We start from the raw sequence: 15,962 nt of genomic DNA on the forward strand, positions 1-15,962 counted from the left end.
TATCGTAACTAGAACATTATGGTCGGGCAACGTGAGGCTGCGTAAAGAACACTTATGGGTCACTAGTGAGGCTCTTATGGAAACACTTCATGGGCACTTATGGAAACACTTTCGGGACACTTTACAGCAATTCCGTAGTCGCGCTATACAAGTAGACGACTGTCACACATACACTTGTTGACGGATGGCGGACGAAATACACAAAAAGACTCAACAGCTGATCATTTGCATTTGATTGATCGATTGATTGATTGATCATTTGCATTTGATTTGCATTGATCATTTGATCAGTTTGCAGAAATGTTTTATGTCCACGCATTGTGCGTGTGCGTAAAAGCACCACTCTGGGATGTAGTAGACAAATTATTGTAAACCACCATACAAAACACAAGTACACTCAACGTAAATATATATTACTCGGATAAATGATTAGTTTAAGTCTTTTTTTAATAGCATATCCAACAGAGTTTAGCTTCTATCGGAGTGTTTAGGATTCCACAAAGTTTAGATATTGATATCAATGTATTACAGAAAATATTCACCATACAGATGAAATGCAAATTATCTTAAGCACAAAGTAAAGAGTCACAAAGAGAGTAACATTGGGGAGATAATTAAAAAAAGAATAAATAATTACTAGAAATAATTACTTTCCTAACCATGCAACGAGAATACATGTCGAGATTGATCATTGATATAGTTTGACACCACTGTTACTCTCACGGAAGGCTTTATGCCAGTGCAAGGATCATTGGAACTTAGGAGTTTGGATCTTTTGGAAGTCGGCAATTTTACATGAGATATGACAATGGGTCAATCTGAAGCTTAGCCCTCCATATTCTTCGTGCTGATATGTTTCGCGGAAGGCCCTTGAAATAGATTAGAAATCAACTTATATTCCAAGATATCAAACACATTTATCTAAACCTAGGGAAATTATCTAAATTTGTATTGTGACTTTTTTAAATCTTGCGTTTCTGTGTACTTACAGGCAACATCCGTGTATATTAGAAGAACCGTGCCTAATTATACATGATATATTATATCCTATATAAAATGAAATTTCTCATTTTGAAAAAGCGTTTCAATTTAATAAAGTATACCCCTGCTAGTTTTAATCTTTGCGATGTTGTTCTTCACTATGATATAGACGACAAAAAAAAAGAATATTTACCTAATAGTTTCTCCGTAACTGCTGATAAGGCACGTAAGAAAAAATACCTACAATAAGTGCTTCTTAGCAAACACAAGACTACACGGTAGGAATCGCAAAATAAATCAATTAATAAAAACAAATTGGTGTTGAATTGGCGGCTGTAAGTGCAATTTGTTAAAAAAACGATACGTTGCGGAGGGGGTGATATATTGTTTGGGAGCCATGACGTAAAGTATGAGAATAAGCAACTGGGTAGACCTTCCGGGCATGGGTAAGGAGGATACTGGGTGCACACAGAGCAAGGATGCAGAAGTGAAGTTTGGGGTCGAACTGCCCCTTCAATCCACAATCCTCCCCCCCCCCCCGCTCCTGCTCCCCTGTTGTGGAGCCCTTAGAGGGTGAAAGGGGTGAAAATGCCTTTTTAAGTAAATCGTTTCACGTTTCACATCCAGCAAACGTTTCTCCTTCGGCGCTTAGTTTTTGAGATAATTGCGGTGTTCGAGATTTCCACTGAAACTAGGCGTGTTCGGCGGTTTGATCGAAAACAGTAGTAAAGATACACTTCCCGTGCGAACGGAACCGCTAGCACTCGTCATTTGCCCCAAGCATCCTTACCCCGGTTTAGTAGCCATGTCCAAATCTGCAATCGAATGTAGGAAAGAACTTCAGTCCGGAATACAAAATTCCCTACAAAAATGGACAACTAAAACGGGACATGATATATCACCAGGCAAATGTTAAATATTTAATATTTCTCATAAATGTCACCCAGAAAGACTATCCGCAATCAAATACAACAAAATTGCCATACCAAATGTAAGAAAAGCATCAATAGAAATCATTTCGACTCAAAATTATCATTTGTTGCTCATTGTGCACCAAATCTTGATGTCGAAGATGTCGACACCAAACAAACTACTAAAAACCGATTGCACCTCTTCAAAATGTAAGGATACGGAAAACATTGTGCTAATCGAGAAGTGCTTACCCAGATTCTAAAAGTCCCAAATATCCTTTATGGATTAGAAGAATGGACACTATCACTAACCAACATAAATTCGAAAGTTTCTGGCTCCTCTTTACCATACTGCTCTAGAGCATTCTATCAGGGTCTTTATAACCAGTCCTATTCCATGTCCTGATTTGAGAAAGCGACCAGCTTCCTTTCTCACATATCATCACACACAGATTGGTTACAGCTGCTGGCCATCTTCTGGAGGAAGATATAAAAGCTGAAGCCTTCATTGAAAGAGCCAATACTGCATTCATGGAACTGACGGGAGAACGGTTACTACAAATTGCAGAACAATCACGAAATGGAGAAAGGCTATGGGACCAAAACTGCCCCAAAGTTGATTGGGAAATGCAAAACAAAATCCAAAGGGATTTCAGACCGGCATTAGCTAGCAAAATATTTAAGGAAATGCTAAACATTAGATACCAAAGTCACCATCATATCATATCATACCGATAGATCCGTCGCCGGAAATGGAGCAGGATGTGGAATCATATCATTAAATGACAGATGTTCAATTAAACTACCGGATTACAGCAGCGTTTTTAGAGCAGAAGCGCTTGCCATAATTAAAGCAACAGCAAAAGCAACAATTTCCACCAAACATATAACATTATATTTACAAATAGCGCTAGTGTATTGGCAGCGTTCGAGCCAAGAAATCCTAATTACCCGTATGTTCAGATCTTATGTTGAATTCGAAGCCATGGAGAAAAAAAGGGAATAAAGACGCAGACACGGCAGCAAATGATGGACGCAAACGGAACCATAGTCGCTTTATCGAGAAAGAACATGGTAAGATGGGCAGAGAATACCATCTATCAGACCTGGCAAAATGAATGGTTGAACTTTAAACAAACTTAGGGTAAAAAGTACTAATAATCCAGGATGCATCCAGTTATATCCTCACTACGTGTAAACGCAAGGTGACGTGCTTTTTCTCGCTCTCACTTTTAACGGTTTTTTTGTGTGTTTTTGCGAGAAATTGATTCCGCTGTTGTTTCTAGTTACATTTCGCAGGTGGCTAAACGAATCGAAGATGTCGATTAGGGAGGGCCATGCGTCCAAGTCCAGTTCGCCAGAGTCCGTGATGATGGTGAATCTCTCCACCTATAGGATTCAAGGCGAATTCGATACTGGTGGCTGCGGTACGGTGTTGGTGGGCAGCCATGCTCGCTCCAAACAAGCGGTGGTCATTAAAATAGCCAACGACGAGGTGGAGAAGCTCCTGCTCGCCACGGAGCGCCGGATCTATGCGCGGCTCCCGAAGGCCCGTGGATGGCCCAGACTCATCGACGCCGGTACGTATCGCAAACGCGACGTGCTGGTTTTGGTACGCCTGGGGCCATCACTGCATGAGTTATTGGACTTGTGCGGAGGACGCTTCGGTCTGAAGACGGTTTCGCAGCTAGCGCTGCAACTGCTCGCCAGGCCGGAAACGTTCCATGAGCTGGGGTACGTTCACTGCGACCTGAAGCCGGACAATGTCCTGCTCGGTCGCGGAACGACCCGCAAGACGCTGCACTTGATCGACTTCGATCTTGCCGAGCCGTATCGGCACCCACGCACGGGGGAACACATAGGATGCGTTTTTCCCGTTCGCCGGAATGATCGAATTTGCACCAGTGTTCGCTCATCTACTGTATACACCGTACAGGCGAGATGACATTTTGTCACTCGCCTACTTGCTGGTGTTTTTGCTCCGCGGTGGCCTACCGTGGTATGGTACCGAGGAGCGAATTGATCCGGGCGAGGCACTGCGTCTGAAGTTGAAGACTACGCCCAGCGAGCTGTGCAGAAGAATGCTGGCTGAGTTTCAGCGGTTGACCGAGTACGCGTTGCAGATGGAATTCTGCGACGCACCGGACTATACCGAGCTGAAGCGGATGTTCCGGAATCTGCGACGAATCTACCCAAAATCGGGGTCCAAGTCCTTCAACAGGACGCGCCACAAGCTGTCATTTGAAAACGGCCCCCGGAAAATGAACCAAATTTTTGAATGTGATTTTCATTAATAAACGTTCAGAACCGGGATGGAAAAAGCCATCGAAAACTTCAAATAAGATCGGCATTTGAATTCGCGTCTCAAAAGATTTTCATTCGTGTTTTTCGCCCATAACTCGGTAGGGAAGAAGATATGAGGGAGGAAGTTGTATTCTCGAGGACCCTACCTACTCCCGATACTCCCGATATTTTTAGCTAGGACCAACGGTTCTCAACTTATTCGCGAAAAGCCGGCAAAAAAGCCAACAACAGCATTAGCATCAGCACCAACCACATCACAAGGCAGCGACCAGGAACAGTTGGAAGCTAGCAAGGTATATTATCGAACAGTTTTGGCAAAGGTGGCTTAAGGAATATTTCCCGGGCATTGCAAGAAGGAGTAAATGGTTCAAAGAAGCCGATAACTTGAAGACAGGATATCTTGTGATCATAATAAGCAATACACCAAAAGACTAATGCATCAAGGGGAGCATAGAAAAGGTTCAGCCCGAGAAAGATGCGAGAGTTAGTAAGGCTTTAGTGCGTACGTCGAACGGATTACAACGACGATCAACGAGCAGGCTTACTGTTTTGGACGTCTTGCAGGAAAGTGAACCCAACCAATGAAAACTCCTTCGCGGATGAAAACTTTGAAATTAGAGTGAATTTACGGGTGGCGGTATTTTACGACGAAACCGTTCTAGCCCCCTGAAATACGCACCGGCAACACTGGCCGGGCGAAAATAAGTGTCGATTATCTAATTCAAACGGAAAAGTATCAAACAAAACCGCACTACACGAACTGAAACAAAATCGGTATTATACAAGCTTGTTAGAGACTTCTTTCGTTGACTCGAGACATTGCTGCCAAATCGATCTCAAATGGCTTTGTTAGTTGAAACAAACTGCATCGCGGAACGCAGGAAGTATCGTACCAATTTATAATTATTTATACGTGTGGCGTATCATTGTTCTTAAAATATTTTTGGCAATGTCATGCAAAGTAGCGTTTTTGATACGTTTCCCATTTTTGTGTGCATTTTGTTATTTCCATCCTTTTTAAGTAAATAATTACAAAAATCCCTTCTGAATGTAATTACATATTTTTAAACCAAACGTATTGCATGTATTTAGTAGTTAAACCGTAAAACAAAACGATTGCCGTAGCTTTAGCCTGACGGAAAGCTGTTGGTCAAAAAACGGTCTACGTTTGAGCCAGGTAATGCAAATGACCTTCGTTCAGTACGATATATCAAACCAGAGACAAATTGAGTGCTCTAACACGGATCATAATAGAAAATGAGCATTTTTGATACTTTTTCTCAAGCGATTGAGTCACATAATCGGCACTATAGATTAGGCGAAATCTGCCGAACGTCAGGGAAACGGTGAAAGGGTCAGAACAGAAACGACCAGCAGGCAAGCGACACCGAATACGAGTGTGACAGAAAGCAGAAGGATCTAAATGAAGAAATGGTTATAAAGGACGAGAAAAGTAAGTGAAGTGAAGCGAGTGAAAATAGAGCATTTGTTAATTTTCATTAATAAAGTTTCAGAACCGTTTTCAAAGGCGGTTACTGAAAATCTGAAAGTAAATCCAAAATCCATTTGGTTTGAATTCAAATTCACTGTACAGCATGTAGCAGAAAGTGGAAGCTTCTGATTCTTTTGCCAATAGTTGAGACTTAGCAAACTAACTGGTGTAAAGTGCGAAATGAATGAAGATCAATATCAAGAACAAGATGATTAAGCTGTAAGTTTCTTTGCAATTCCTGCGATGAAAAAACATTGCTTCTCTCGAAATTGCTAAGGCTAGTAAAACATAATTTGATACAGCAAAAAAAAAAACTCAAAAAGTGAAGGAACAAGAAATTAGAACAGAAGAAATAACTAGCTCTGAAATAAGGGAGAACATACATTTCAATGAAAAATTGTGAATTAAAATTTCACTACGAATCAACAACTTTTTGGTCATAATATAGAGGCAACGAATGAGAAACTGAATCTTACAGTGAAATTGGATACTTGTTGAGCTAAAATGTAGATTAATGAGTCAAGCATGAAATCCCAGATTGGATCTTAATGTTGCTGGCGAAATATGGATAACGACATAAATTATTTTTTTAAATGCGTAGCTTGTGAAAAAGTTGGTAATTGCGAGACATTTTGGTACGTTAGCATTCGAACAATCCTAGCAACTGATATAGAAACTCAATACATGTCTGAAAAATTTCACCCTTTTTTAAATCTTATAGAATAACGCATAACACTGGACCGTATTTTCACGCGAACGAATGCAAAGACACAATGATATGTGCAAATAATAAAAAAAAGAAATGCCATTGTGGCATAGAAATTTCAACAAAAGTTTCATAAAATATTATTACCGTACTGGAAACCAATTCATCCAAGCACAGGAATAAGCCATCCGCAGTTAATACTCAATCATAAACTTCCGAGAAAGTTCATTAACTCCGAGAGGTTTTGAGTCCAAACCAAAGCAGATTAATTGGACTAAAGCCAAACGAGCGTTGCGCTACTGAAAAGACACCGCAGTGTTGAAGCTGAAGCTAGGAGGAGTGGGCAATCTCGAAGGTTTCGCCGACGTCTACTGAGCTGGCGTTCGGTCGGACAGAATGTCAAATTCCGGATGTCATTCAAGCTTAGCAGAGGAACAATCACTTGTAATGCGAGGAAACAGAACTGTATAACGTTGTCCACTGTCGGAGCGGAATGTATCGCGCTCGCAGAAGCAAGCAAGGAACTGTTGTGGCTGCTGAAGCTGATCACAATTTTGTTCAAGATTTGGTCAGGTCTGGAGTGTAAGATGTCAAGTACTGTCCAACAGAGGACATGTTGACGAATCTCTTACGACTTTAACTCAGATTAAAATACAAAAAAAAACGAGGGAGAAGATTAACTTACAAAGCGCTCCAGCTCCATACTTCATGCAAAGCAGTTTTGAAAAAAAAAATCCTGAGCGGTTAAGCGATTTCATTAGATTAGATTAGAAAAAGGTTTTCCAACCTTTTTAGGACCATGTACCAACATGATGTGTGTAGTCCTAAAAAAATAAAAATGTGAAAATACATTTGCTGTGGCCCACATATAATGGGAGTATACATGTTGCGCTGCGACCACATCGAAGATGGCTGTTTAAATGTATAGTTTTAACAATTTTTATGTTGTTCTTAGTAGGCTAAGATAATTCGTAACTTAGAGTATAAAAGGAGGATATTATTATAATAAATCAGTCTTACACCAGCATTTGATGAGTGCGTTTCTTTGTTTCATGCTAAGATTCTCCCGGGTGAAGGTTTGGCGAATACGATTGCCTTCTCAACAACACTTTCCAAAATCAGTAGCGGCGCTACCACGGAATAGATCTTCCAATTCACATTGGAAAAGAGGAAACTGGTCGGCCAATATTGAAAGTAGTTTGGTGAAGGAGAGTTGGACCGTTCACGCTCCCGAACCCCTTTGCCCGGGACCTTCTGTTCCGTGGCAGCAGACGGTTTACCAAGCGCTCCAGAACGACTGACACCTTCGCGGTCGGCTTGGCCGTCGGGCACAGAACAATACATTTTGTAGACTTAGTTCAAAGCAAAGGGAAACAAATTTAATAACATACATTAGCATTATAATAAGCTTTTCTTAAAAATAAAATAATATCTTTCGCGGACCACTTCTGTAAACGCCACGGTCCACAAGTGGTCCGCGGACCACAGGTTGGAGACCACCGCCCTAGATGCTTGCAAAAGTCTCATGTATTACTTTTTTATCTCTATGTTCTTGAATTCGTTTACTTATAATTATACTTAAATTAAGCTAGGATACCCAATTTAGTCTTAAAGGCAAACTGTGACAATAATAAATGAATTAAATATATTTAAAAAAAACTCTATAATAACGTTATATATTTCCCCTAAAGATTCGAAACATTCAATCTGATGGAAAACGTATTTCTATTATTTGGAACTCTGTAAAAAAACCTATACACATTTACAATAAACTAGGCTTTAAGGCTTTGGTCTCAAACGGTTCAATCTTGCGATAGATCTTGGCAGTGAAAGTAGTTAATTTGATATCTTGGAATTAGCATTACAACATTTAAAAATTTCATTTTTGTGGGTTCAGTTGATTTTCATTCTAGTTCAAACAAGTGATACCTTCATGTACTACCAAAACAAAAAATACAATAAAATTCGCGGTCATTTCATTATTTTCTAGACAACTGAGCACTCTAATTCACTCGTTGTCGTTGAGGAGGCTGTCGATCGGTTTAAATGATTGATAGAATTGTCCCATTACGTTTCCAATATGTAATCAAACAAGTTATACGTCCAAATATCATCAGGCTGTGCAGTTTGTGTCATAACGCAATGATCTAAAGTAAAACCGTGCTGTCTTTACCCTATTTTTTCTCTCTTTTTCGCTCTCTGTTACTGTCTTTGTTCTGCTTCTTTCTTTTGTCTATTAATCACTTAGAATCCGAAGCCCAGAACTTTGAAATACTTAGAATCGTGAAAACTGTATCATTATTTTTTATCAATTTAACAAAGATCAATATCTAAAAACGTTTTGAAAATCCATTGTTATTGGTGTTATTGATATAAGCAATAATGTGGATTTTTAAGCTCAATATCACGAAAACCGAATTAAAGTATGTTGGTGTAGCACATGTGTAGTATGATCGATACAATATGAAACCTTCACTGCATACAGATGCATACTGTATACATATTTCAAAATATATTGGTACTACCTAACAGGTCTCTGATGTGAATTAAATATACCATTTGTCAAGTAGTATGAATTCGACATGTGGTTATCCTAGCCCGGAACTAGTTCCCTTTAGAGAGTAGATTATTTTAGATTTGCACAATCCTGTGCGTGGTTGCAGCAAGTCCGGATGGCATTCGACCAGCTTTATGAGAGCCGGCGCGTGAATCCAATAGTTGATCCGACTGACTCCATGATTTGAGACTCCACTCATGCAATAATGCCACCACGAAGATTTTGACCCATGATTGTGCATATGATTGTTCGATTTTATCGTAACTAGAACATTATGGTCGGGCAACGTGAGGCTGCGTAAAGAACACTTATGGGTCACTAGTGAGGCTCTTATGGAAACACTTCATGGGCACTTATGGAAACACTTTCGGGACACTTTACAGCAATTCCGTAGTCGCGCTATACAAGTAGACGACTGTCACACATACACTTGTTGACGGATGGCGGACGAAATACACAAAAAGACTCAACAGCTGATCATTTGCATTTGATTGATCGATTGATTGATTGATCATTTGCATTTGATTTGCATTGATCATTTGATCAGTTTGCAGAAATGTTTTATGTCCACGCATTGTGCGTGTGCGTAAATGCACCACTCTGGGATGTAGTAGACAAATTATTGTAAACCACCATACAAAACACAAGTACACTCAACGTAAATATATATTACTCGGATAAATGATTAGTTTAAGTCTTTTTTTAATAGCATATTCAACAGAGTTTAGCTTATATCGGAGTGTTTAGGATTCCACAAAGTTTAGATATTGATATCAATGTATTACAGAAAATATTCACCATACAGATGAAATGCAAATTATCTTAAGCACAAAGTAAAGAGTCACAAAGAGAGTAATATTGGGGAGATAATTAAAATAGAATAAATAATTACTTTCCTAACCATGCAACGAGAATACATGTCGAGATTGATCATTGATATAGTTTGACACCACTGTTACTCTCACGGAAGGCTTTATGCCAGTGCAAGGATCATTGAATCTTAAGAGTTTGGATCTTTTGGAAGTCGGCAATTTTACAAGAGATACGACAATGGATCAATCTGAGGCTTGGCCCTCCATATTCTTCGTGCTGATATGTTTCGCGGAAGGCCCTTGAAATAGATTAGAAATCAACTTATACTCCAAGATATCAAACACATTTATCTAAACTTAGGGAAATTATCTAAATTTGTATTGTGACTTTTTTAAATCTTGCGTTTCTGTGTACTTACAGGCAACATCCGTGTATATTAGAAGTTCCGTGCCTAATTATACATGATATATTATATCCTATATAAAATGAAATTTCTCATTTTGAAAAAGCGTTTCAATTTAATAAAGTATACCCCTGCTAGTTTTAATCTTTGTGATGTTGTTCTTCACTATGATATAGACGACAAAAAAATGAATATTTACCTCATAGTTTCTCCGCAACTGCTGATAAGGCACGTAAGAAAAAATACCTACAATAAGTGCTTCTTAGCAAACACAAGACTACACGGTAGGAATCGCAAAACAAATTAATTAATAAAAACAAATTGGTGTTCAATTGGCGGCTGTAAGTGCAATTTGTTAAAAAAAACGATACGTTGCGGAGGGGGTGATATATTGTATGGGAGACATGACATGAAGTATAAAAATAAGCAACTGGGTAGACCTTCCGGGCATGGGTAAGGAGGATACTGGGTGCACACAGAGCAAGGATGCAGAAGTGAAGTTTGGGGTCGAACTGCCCCTTCAATCCACAATCCTTCCCCCCCCCCACTCCTGCACCCCTGTTGTGGAGCCCTTAGAGGGTGAAAGGGGTAAAAATGCCTTTTTAAGTAAATCGTTTCACGTTTCACATCCAGCAAACGTTTCTCGTTCGGCGCTTAGTTTTGAGATAATTGTGGTGTTCGAGATTTCCACTGAAACTCAGCGTGTTTGGCGGTTTGATCGAAAACAATAGTAAAGATACACTTCCCGTGCGAACGGAACCGCTAGCACTCGTCATTTGCCCCAAGCATCCTTACCCCGGTTTAGTAGCCATGTCCAAATCTGCAATCGAATGTAGGAAAGAACTTCAGTCCGGAATACAAAATTCCCTACAAAAATAGACAACTAAAACGGGACATGATATATCACCAGGCAAATGTAAAATATTTCATATTTCTCATAAACGTCACCCAGAAAGACTATCCGCAATCAAATACAACAAAATTGCCATACCAAATGTAAGAAAAGCATCAATAGAAATCATTTCGACTCAAAATTATCATTTGTTGCTCATTGTGCACCAAATCTTGATGTCGAAGATGTCGACACCAAACAAACTACTAAAAACCGATTGCACCTCTTCAAAATGTAAGGATACGGAAAAACATTGTGCTAATCGAGAAGTGCTTACCCAGATTCCAAAATAAAATCCAAAAAGATTTCAGACCGGCAGTTTATTGGCAGCGCTAGAAAGAACTAATTCTGAAGACCCGTATATTCAGACCCTGGAAAAGCTTCCAGCCTCTACAAGAACAACCTATGTTGAATTCGAAGCCATGGAGAAAAAAAGGGAATAAAGACGCAGACACGGCAGCAAATGATGGACGCAAACGGAACCATAGTCAAGAAAACGCTTTATCGAGAAAGAACGTGGTAAGTTGGACAGAGAATACCATCTATCAGACCTGGCAAAATGAATGGTTGAACTTTAAACAAACTTAGGGTAAAAAGTACTAATAATCCAGTGCATCCAGTTATATCCTCACTACGTGTAAACGCAAGGTGACGTGCTTTTTCTCGCTCTCACTTTTAACGGTTTTTTTGTGTGTTTTTGCGAGAAATTGATTCCGCTGTTGTTTCTAGTTACATTTCGCAGGTGGCTAAACGAATCGAAGATGTCGATTAGGGAGGGCCATGCGTCCAAGTCCAGTTCGCCAGAGTCCGTGATGATGGTGAATCTCTCCACCTATAGGATTCAAGGCGAATTCGATACTGGTGGCTGCGGTACGGTGTTGGTGGGCAGCCATGCTCGCTCCAAACAAGCGGTGGTCTTTAAAATAGCCAACGACGAGGTGGAGAAGCTCCTGCTCGCCACGGAGCGCCGGATCTATGCGCGGCTCCCGAAGGCCCGTGGATGGCCCAGACTCATCGACGCCGGTACGTATCGCAAACGCGACGTGCTGGTTTTGGTACGCCTGGGGCCATCACTGCATGAGTTATTGGACTTGTGCGGAGGACGCTTCGGTCTGAAGACGGTTTCGCAGCTAGCGCTGCAACTGCTCGCCAGGCCGGAAACGTTCCATGAGCTGGGGTACGTTCACTGCGACCTGAAGCCGGACAATGTCCTGCTCGGTCGCGGAACGACCCGCAAGACGCTGCACTTGATCGACTTCGATCTTGCCGAGCCGTATCGGCACCCACGCACGGGGGAACACATAGGATGCGTTTTTCCCGTTCCCCGGAATGATCGAATTTGCACCAGTGTTCGCTCATCTACTGTATACACCGTACAGGCGAGATGACATTTTGTCACTCGCCTACTTGCTGGTGTTTTTGCTCCGCGGTGGCCTACCGTGGTATGGTACCGAGGAGCGAATTGATCCGGGCGAGGCACTGCGTCTGAAGTTGAAGACTACGCCCAGCGAGCTGTGCAGAAGAATGCTGGCTGAGTTTCAGCGGTTGACCGAGTACGCGTTGCAGATGGAATTCTGCGACGCACCGGACTATACCGAGCTGAAGCGGATATTCCGGAATCTGCTGCGCAAACATTCCATGCAGCACGATTTGCATTTTGATTGGAACCGTTTTGGTTGCTAAAGCAGCACCTAATTTCTTTTCTTCTCTCTCTCTTCATTCCAGCTTTCGTAAAGTGACGTAAGTCACCCCAGTAATAGGCGCCGTGAAGGAACAGCCCGATGCTGGGACGGTAGCCAAATCCGATCCTCTGCCTCCTCGTGGCGCCACTGGATGTTGGCCTGTGGTGTTGTCAGACTCACCAGCGGCCTAACCAAAGAGGACGGTCAGGGGGACGCCAAGCGTTTATTAAACTGAACTACGCATACACTTGATGCTATCCGGGTTGAAGGGAAATAAATGTGTATTTATTGTATTTTAGTGAGAGATTGAAAACATGTAACAATACACGTGTAGCAGTGCAATAAATTCAAATGTACAACTGCCTATAAAACGCTTAGTTTTCGAGTTTGCAATGATTGCGATTTTCCACTCTTTCTCACCGGATAGCATCAACTTCAAACGTACATTGTGGGGATGTTTTCCACTGCAGAAGCATACACGAATACAAATTTCGATAGCGCTTGACTTGCTTTGCAAAAATGCACCATAATGCAATGCTCTGACGGGTACCGTTTGGACGGTATTAACGGACAAAGAGAGCGGAAATGACGAATCTACCCAAAATCGGGGTCCAAGTCCGCGCCAAGGGCTGTCATTTGAAAACGGCCCCCGGAAAATGAACCAAATTTTGGTATGTGATTTTCATTAATAAACGTTCAGAACCGGGATGGAAAAAGCCATCGAAAACTTCAAATAAGATCGGCATTTGAATTCGTGTCTCAAAAGATTTTCATTCGTGTTTTTCGCTCATAACTCGGAGGTGGCAGGTCGGAGGGGATGAAGTTATGAGGGAGGAAGTTGTATTCTCGAGGACTCTACCTACTCCCGATACTCACGATATTTTTAGCTAGGACCAACGGTTCTCAACTTATTCGCGAAAAGCCGGCAAAAAAGCCAACAACAGCATTAGCATCAGCACCAACCACATCACAAGGCAGCGATCAGGAGCAGTTGGAAGCTAGCAAGGTATATTATCGAACAGTTTTGGCTTAAGGAATATTTCCCGGGCATTGTAAGAAAGAGTAAATGGTTCAAAGAAGTCGATGACTTGAAGACAGGATATCTTGTGATCATAATAAGCAATACACCAAAAGACTAATGCATCATGGGGAGCATAGAAAAGGTTCAGCCAGAGAAAGATGCGAGAGTTAGTGAGGCTTTAGTGCGTACGTCGAACGGATTACAACGACGATCAACGAGCAGGCTTACTGTTTTGGACGTCTTGCAGGAAAGTGAACCCAACCAATGAAAACTCCTTCGCGGATGAAAACTTTGAAATTAGAGTGAATTTACGGGTGGCGGTATTTTACGACGAAACCGTTCTAGCCCCCTGAAATACGCACCGGCAACACTGGCCGGGCGAAAATAGATTAGGCGAAATCTGCCGAACGTCAGGGAAACGGTGAAAGGGTCAGAACAGAAACGACCAGCAGGCAAGCGACACCGAATACGAGTGTGACAGAAAGCAGAAGGATCTAAATGAAGAAATGGTTATAAAGGACGAGAAAAGTAAGTGAAGTGAAGCGAGTGAAAATAGAGCATTTGTTAATTTTCATTAATAAAGTTTCAGAACCGTTTTCAAAGGCGGTTACTGAAAATCTGAAAGTAAATCCAAAATCCATTTGGTTTGAATTCAAATTCACTGTACAGCATGTATCAGAAAGTGGAAGCTTCTGATTCTTTTGCCAATAGTTGAGACTTAGCAAACTAACTGGTGAAAACTGCGAAATGAATGAAGATCAATATCAAGAACAAGATCATTAAGCTGTAAGTTTCTTTGCATTTCCTGCAATGAAAAAACATTGCTTCTCTCGAAATTGCTAAGGCTAGAAAAACATAATTTGATACAGCAAAAAAAAAAACTCAAAAAGTGAAGGAACAAGAAATTAGAACAGAAGAACTAGCTCTTAAATAAGGGAGAACATACATTTCAATGAAAAATTGCGAAATAAAATTTCACTACGAATCAACAACTTTTTGGTCATAATATAGAGGCAACGAATGAGAAACTGAATCTTACAGTGAAATTGGATACTTGTTGAGCTAAAATGTAGATAAATGAGTCAAGCATGGAATCTCAGATTGGATCTTAATGTTGCTGGCAAAATATGGATAACGACATAAATTATTTTTTTAACTACGTAGCTTGTGAAAAAGTTGGTAATTGCGAGATATTTTGGTACGTTAGCATTCGAACAATCCTAGCAACTGATATAGAAACCCAATACATGTCTGAAAAATTTCAGCCATTTTTTAAATCTTATAGAATAACGCATAACACTGCATTCGTTCGTGTGAAAATACGGTCCAAAGACACAATGATATGTGCAAATAATAAAAAAAGAAATGCCATTGTGGCATAGAAATTTCAACAAAAGTTTCATAAAATATTATTACCGTACTGGAAACCAATTCATCCAAGCACAGGAATAAGCCATTCGCAGTTAATACTCAATCATAAACTTCCGAGAAAGTTCATTTCATTAACTCCCAGGGGTTTTGAGCCCAGACCAACGCAGATTAATTGGACAAAAGCCAAACGAGCGTTGCGCTGCTTAAAAGACACTGTAGTGTTGAAGCTGAAGCTAGGAGGAGTGGGCTATCTCGAAGGTTTCGCCGACGTCTACTGAGCTGACGTTCTCTCGGACAGAATGTCAAATTCCGGATGTCATTCAAGCTTAGCAAAGGAACAATCACTTGTAATGCGAGGAAACAGAACTGTGTACCGTTGTCCACTGTCGGAGCGGAATGTATCGCGCTCGCAGAAGCAAGCAAGGAACTGTTGTGGCTGCTGAAGCTGATCACAATTTTGTTCAAGATTTGGTCAGGTCTGGAGTGTAAGATGTCAAGTACTGTCCAACAGAGGACATGTTGACGAATCTCTTACGACTTTAACTCAGATTAAAATACAAAAAAAAACGAGGGAGAAGATTAACTTACAAAGCGCTCCAGCTCCATACTTCATGCAAAGCAGTTTTGAAAAAAAAATCCTGAGCGGTTAAGCGATTTCATTAGATTAGATTAGAAAAAGGTTTTCCAACCTTTTTAGGACCATGTACCAACATGATGTGTGTAGTCCTAAAAAATAAAAATGTGAAAATACATTTGCTGTGGCCCACATATAATGGGAGTATACATGTTGCGCTGCGACCACATCGAAGATGGCTGTTTAAATGTATAG

Source organism: Anopheles gambiae, chromosome 2 (assembly GCF_943734735.2).
Source record: "Anopheles gambiae chromosome 2, idAnoGambNW_F1_1, whole genome shotgun sequence".
NCBI classification, from domain to species: domain Eukaryota; kingdom Metazoa; phylum Arthropoda; class Insecta; order Diptera; family Culicidae; genus Anopheles; species Anopheles gambiae.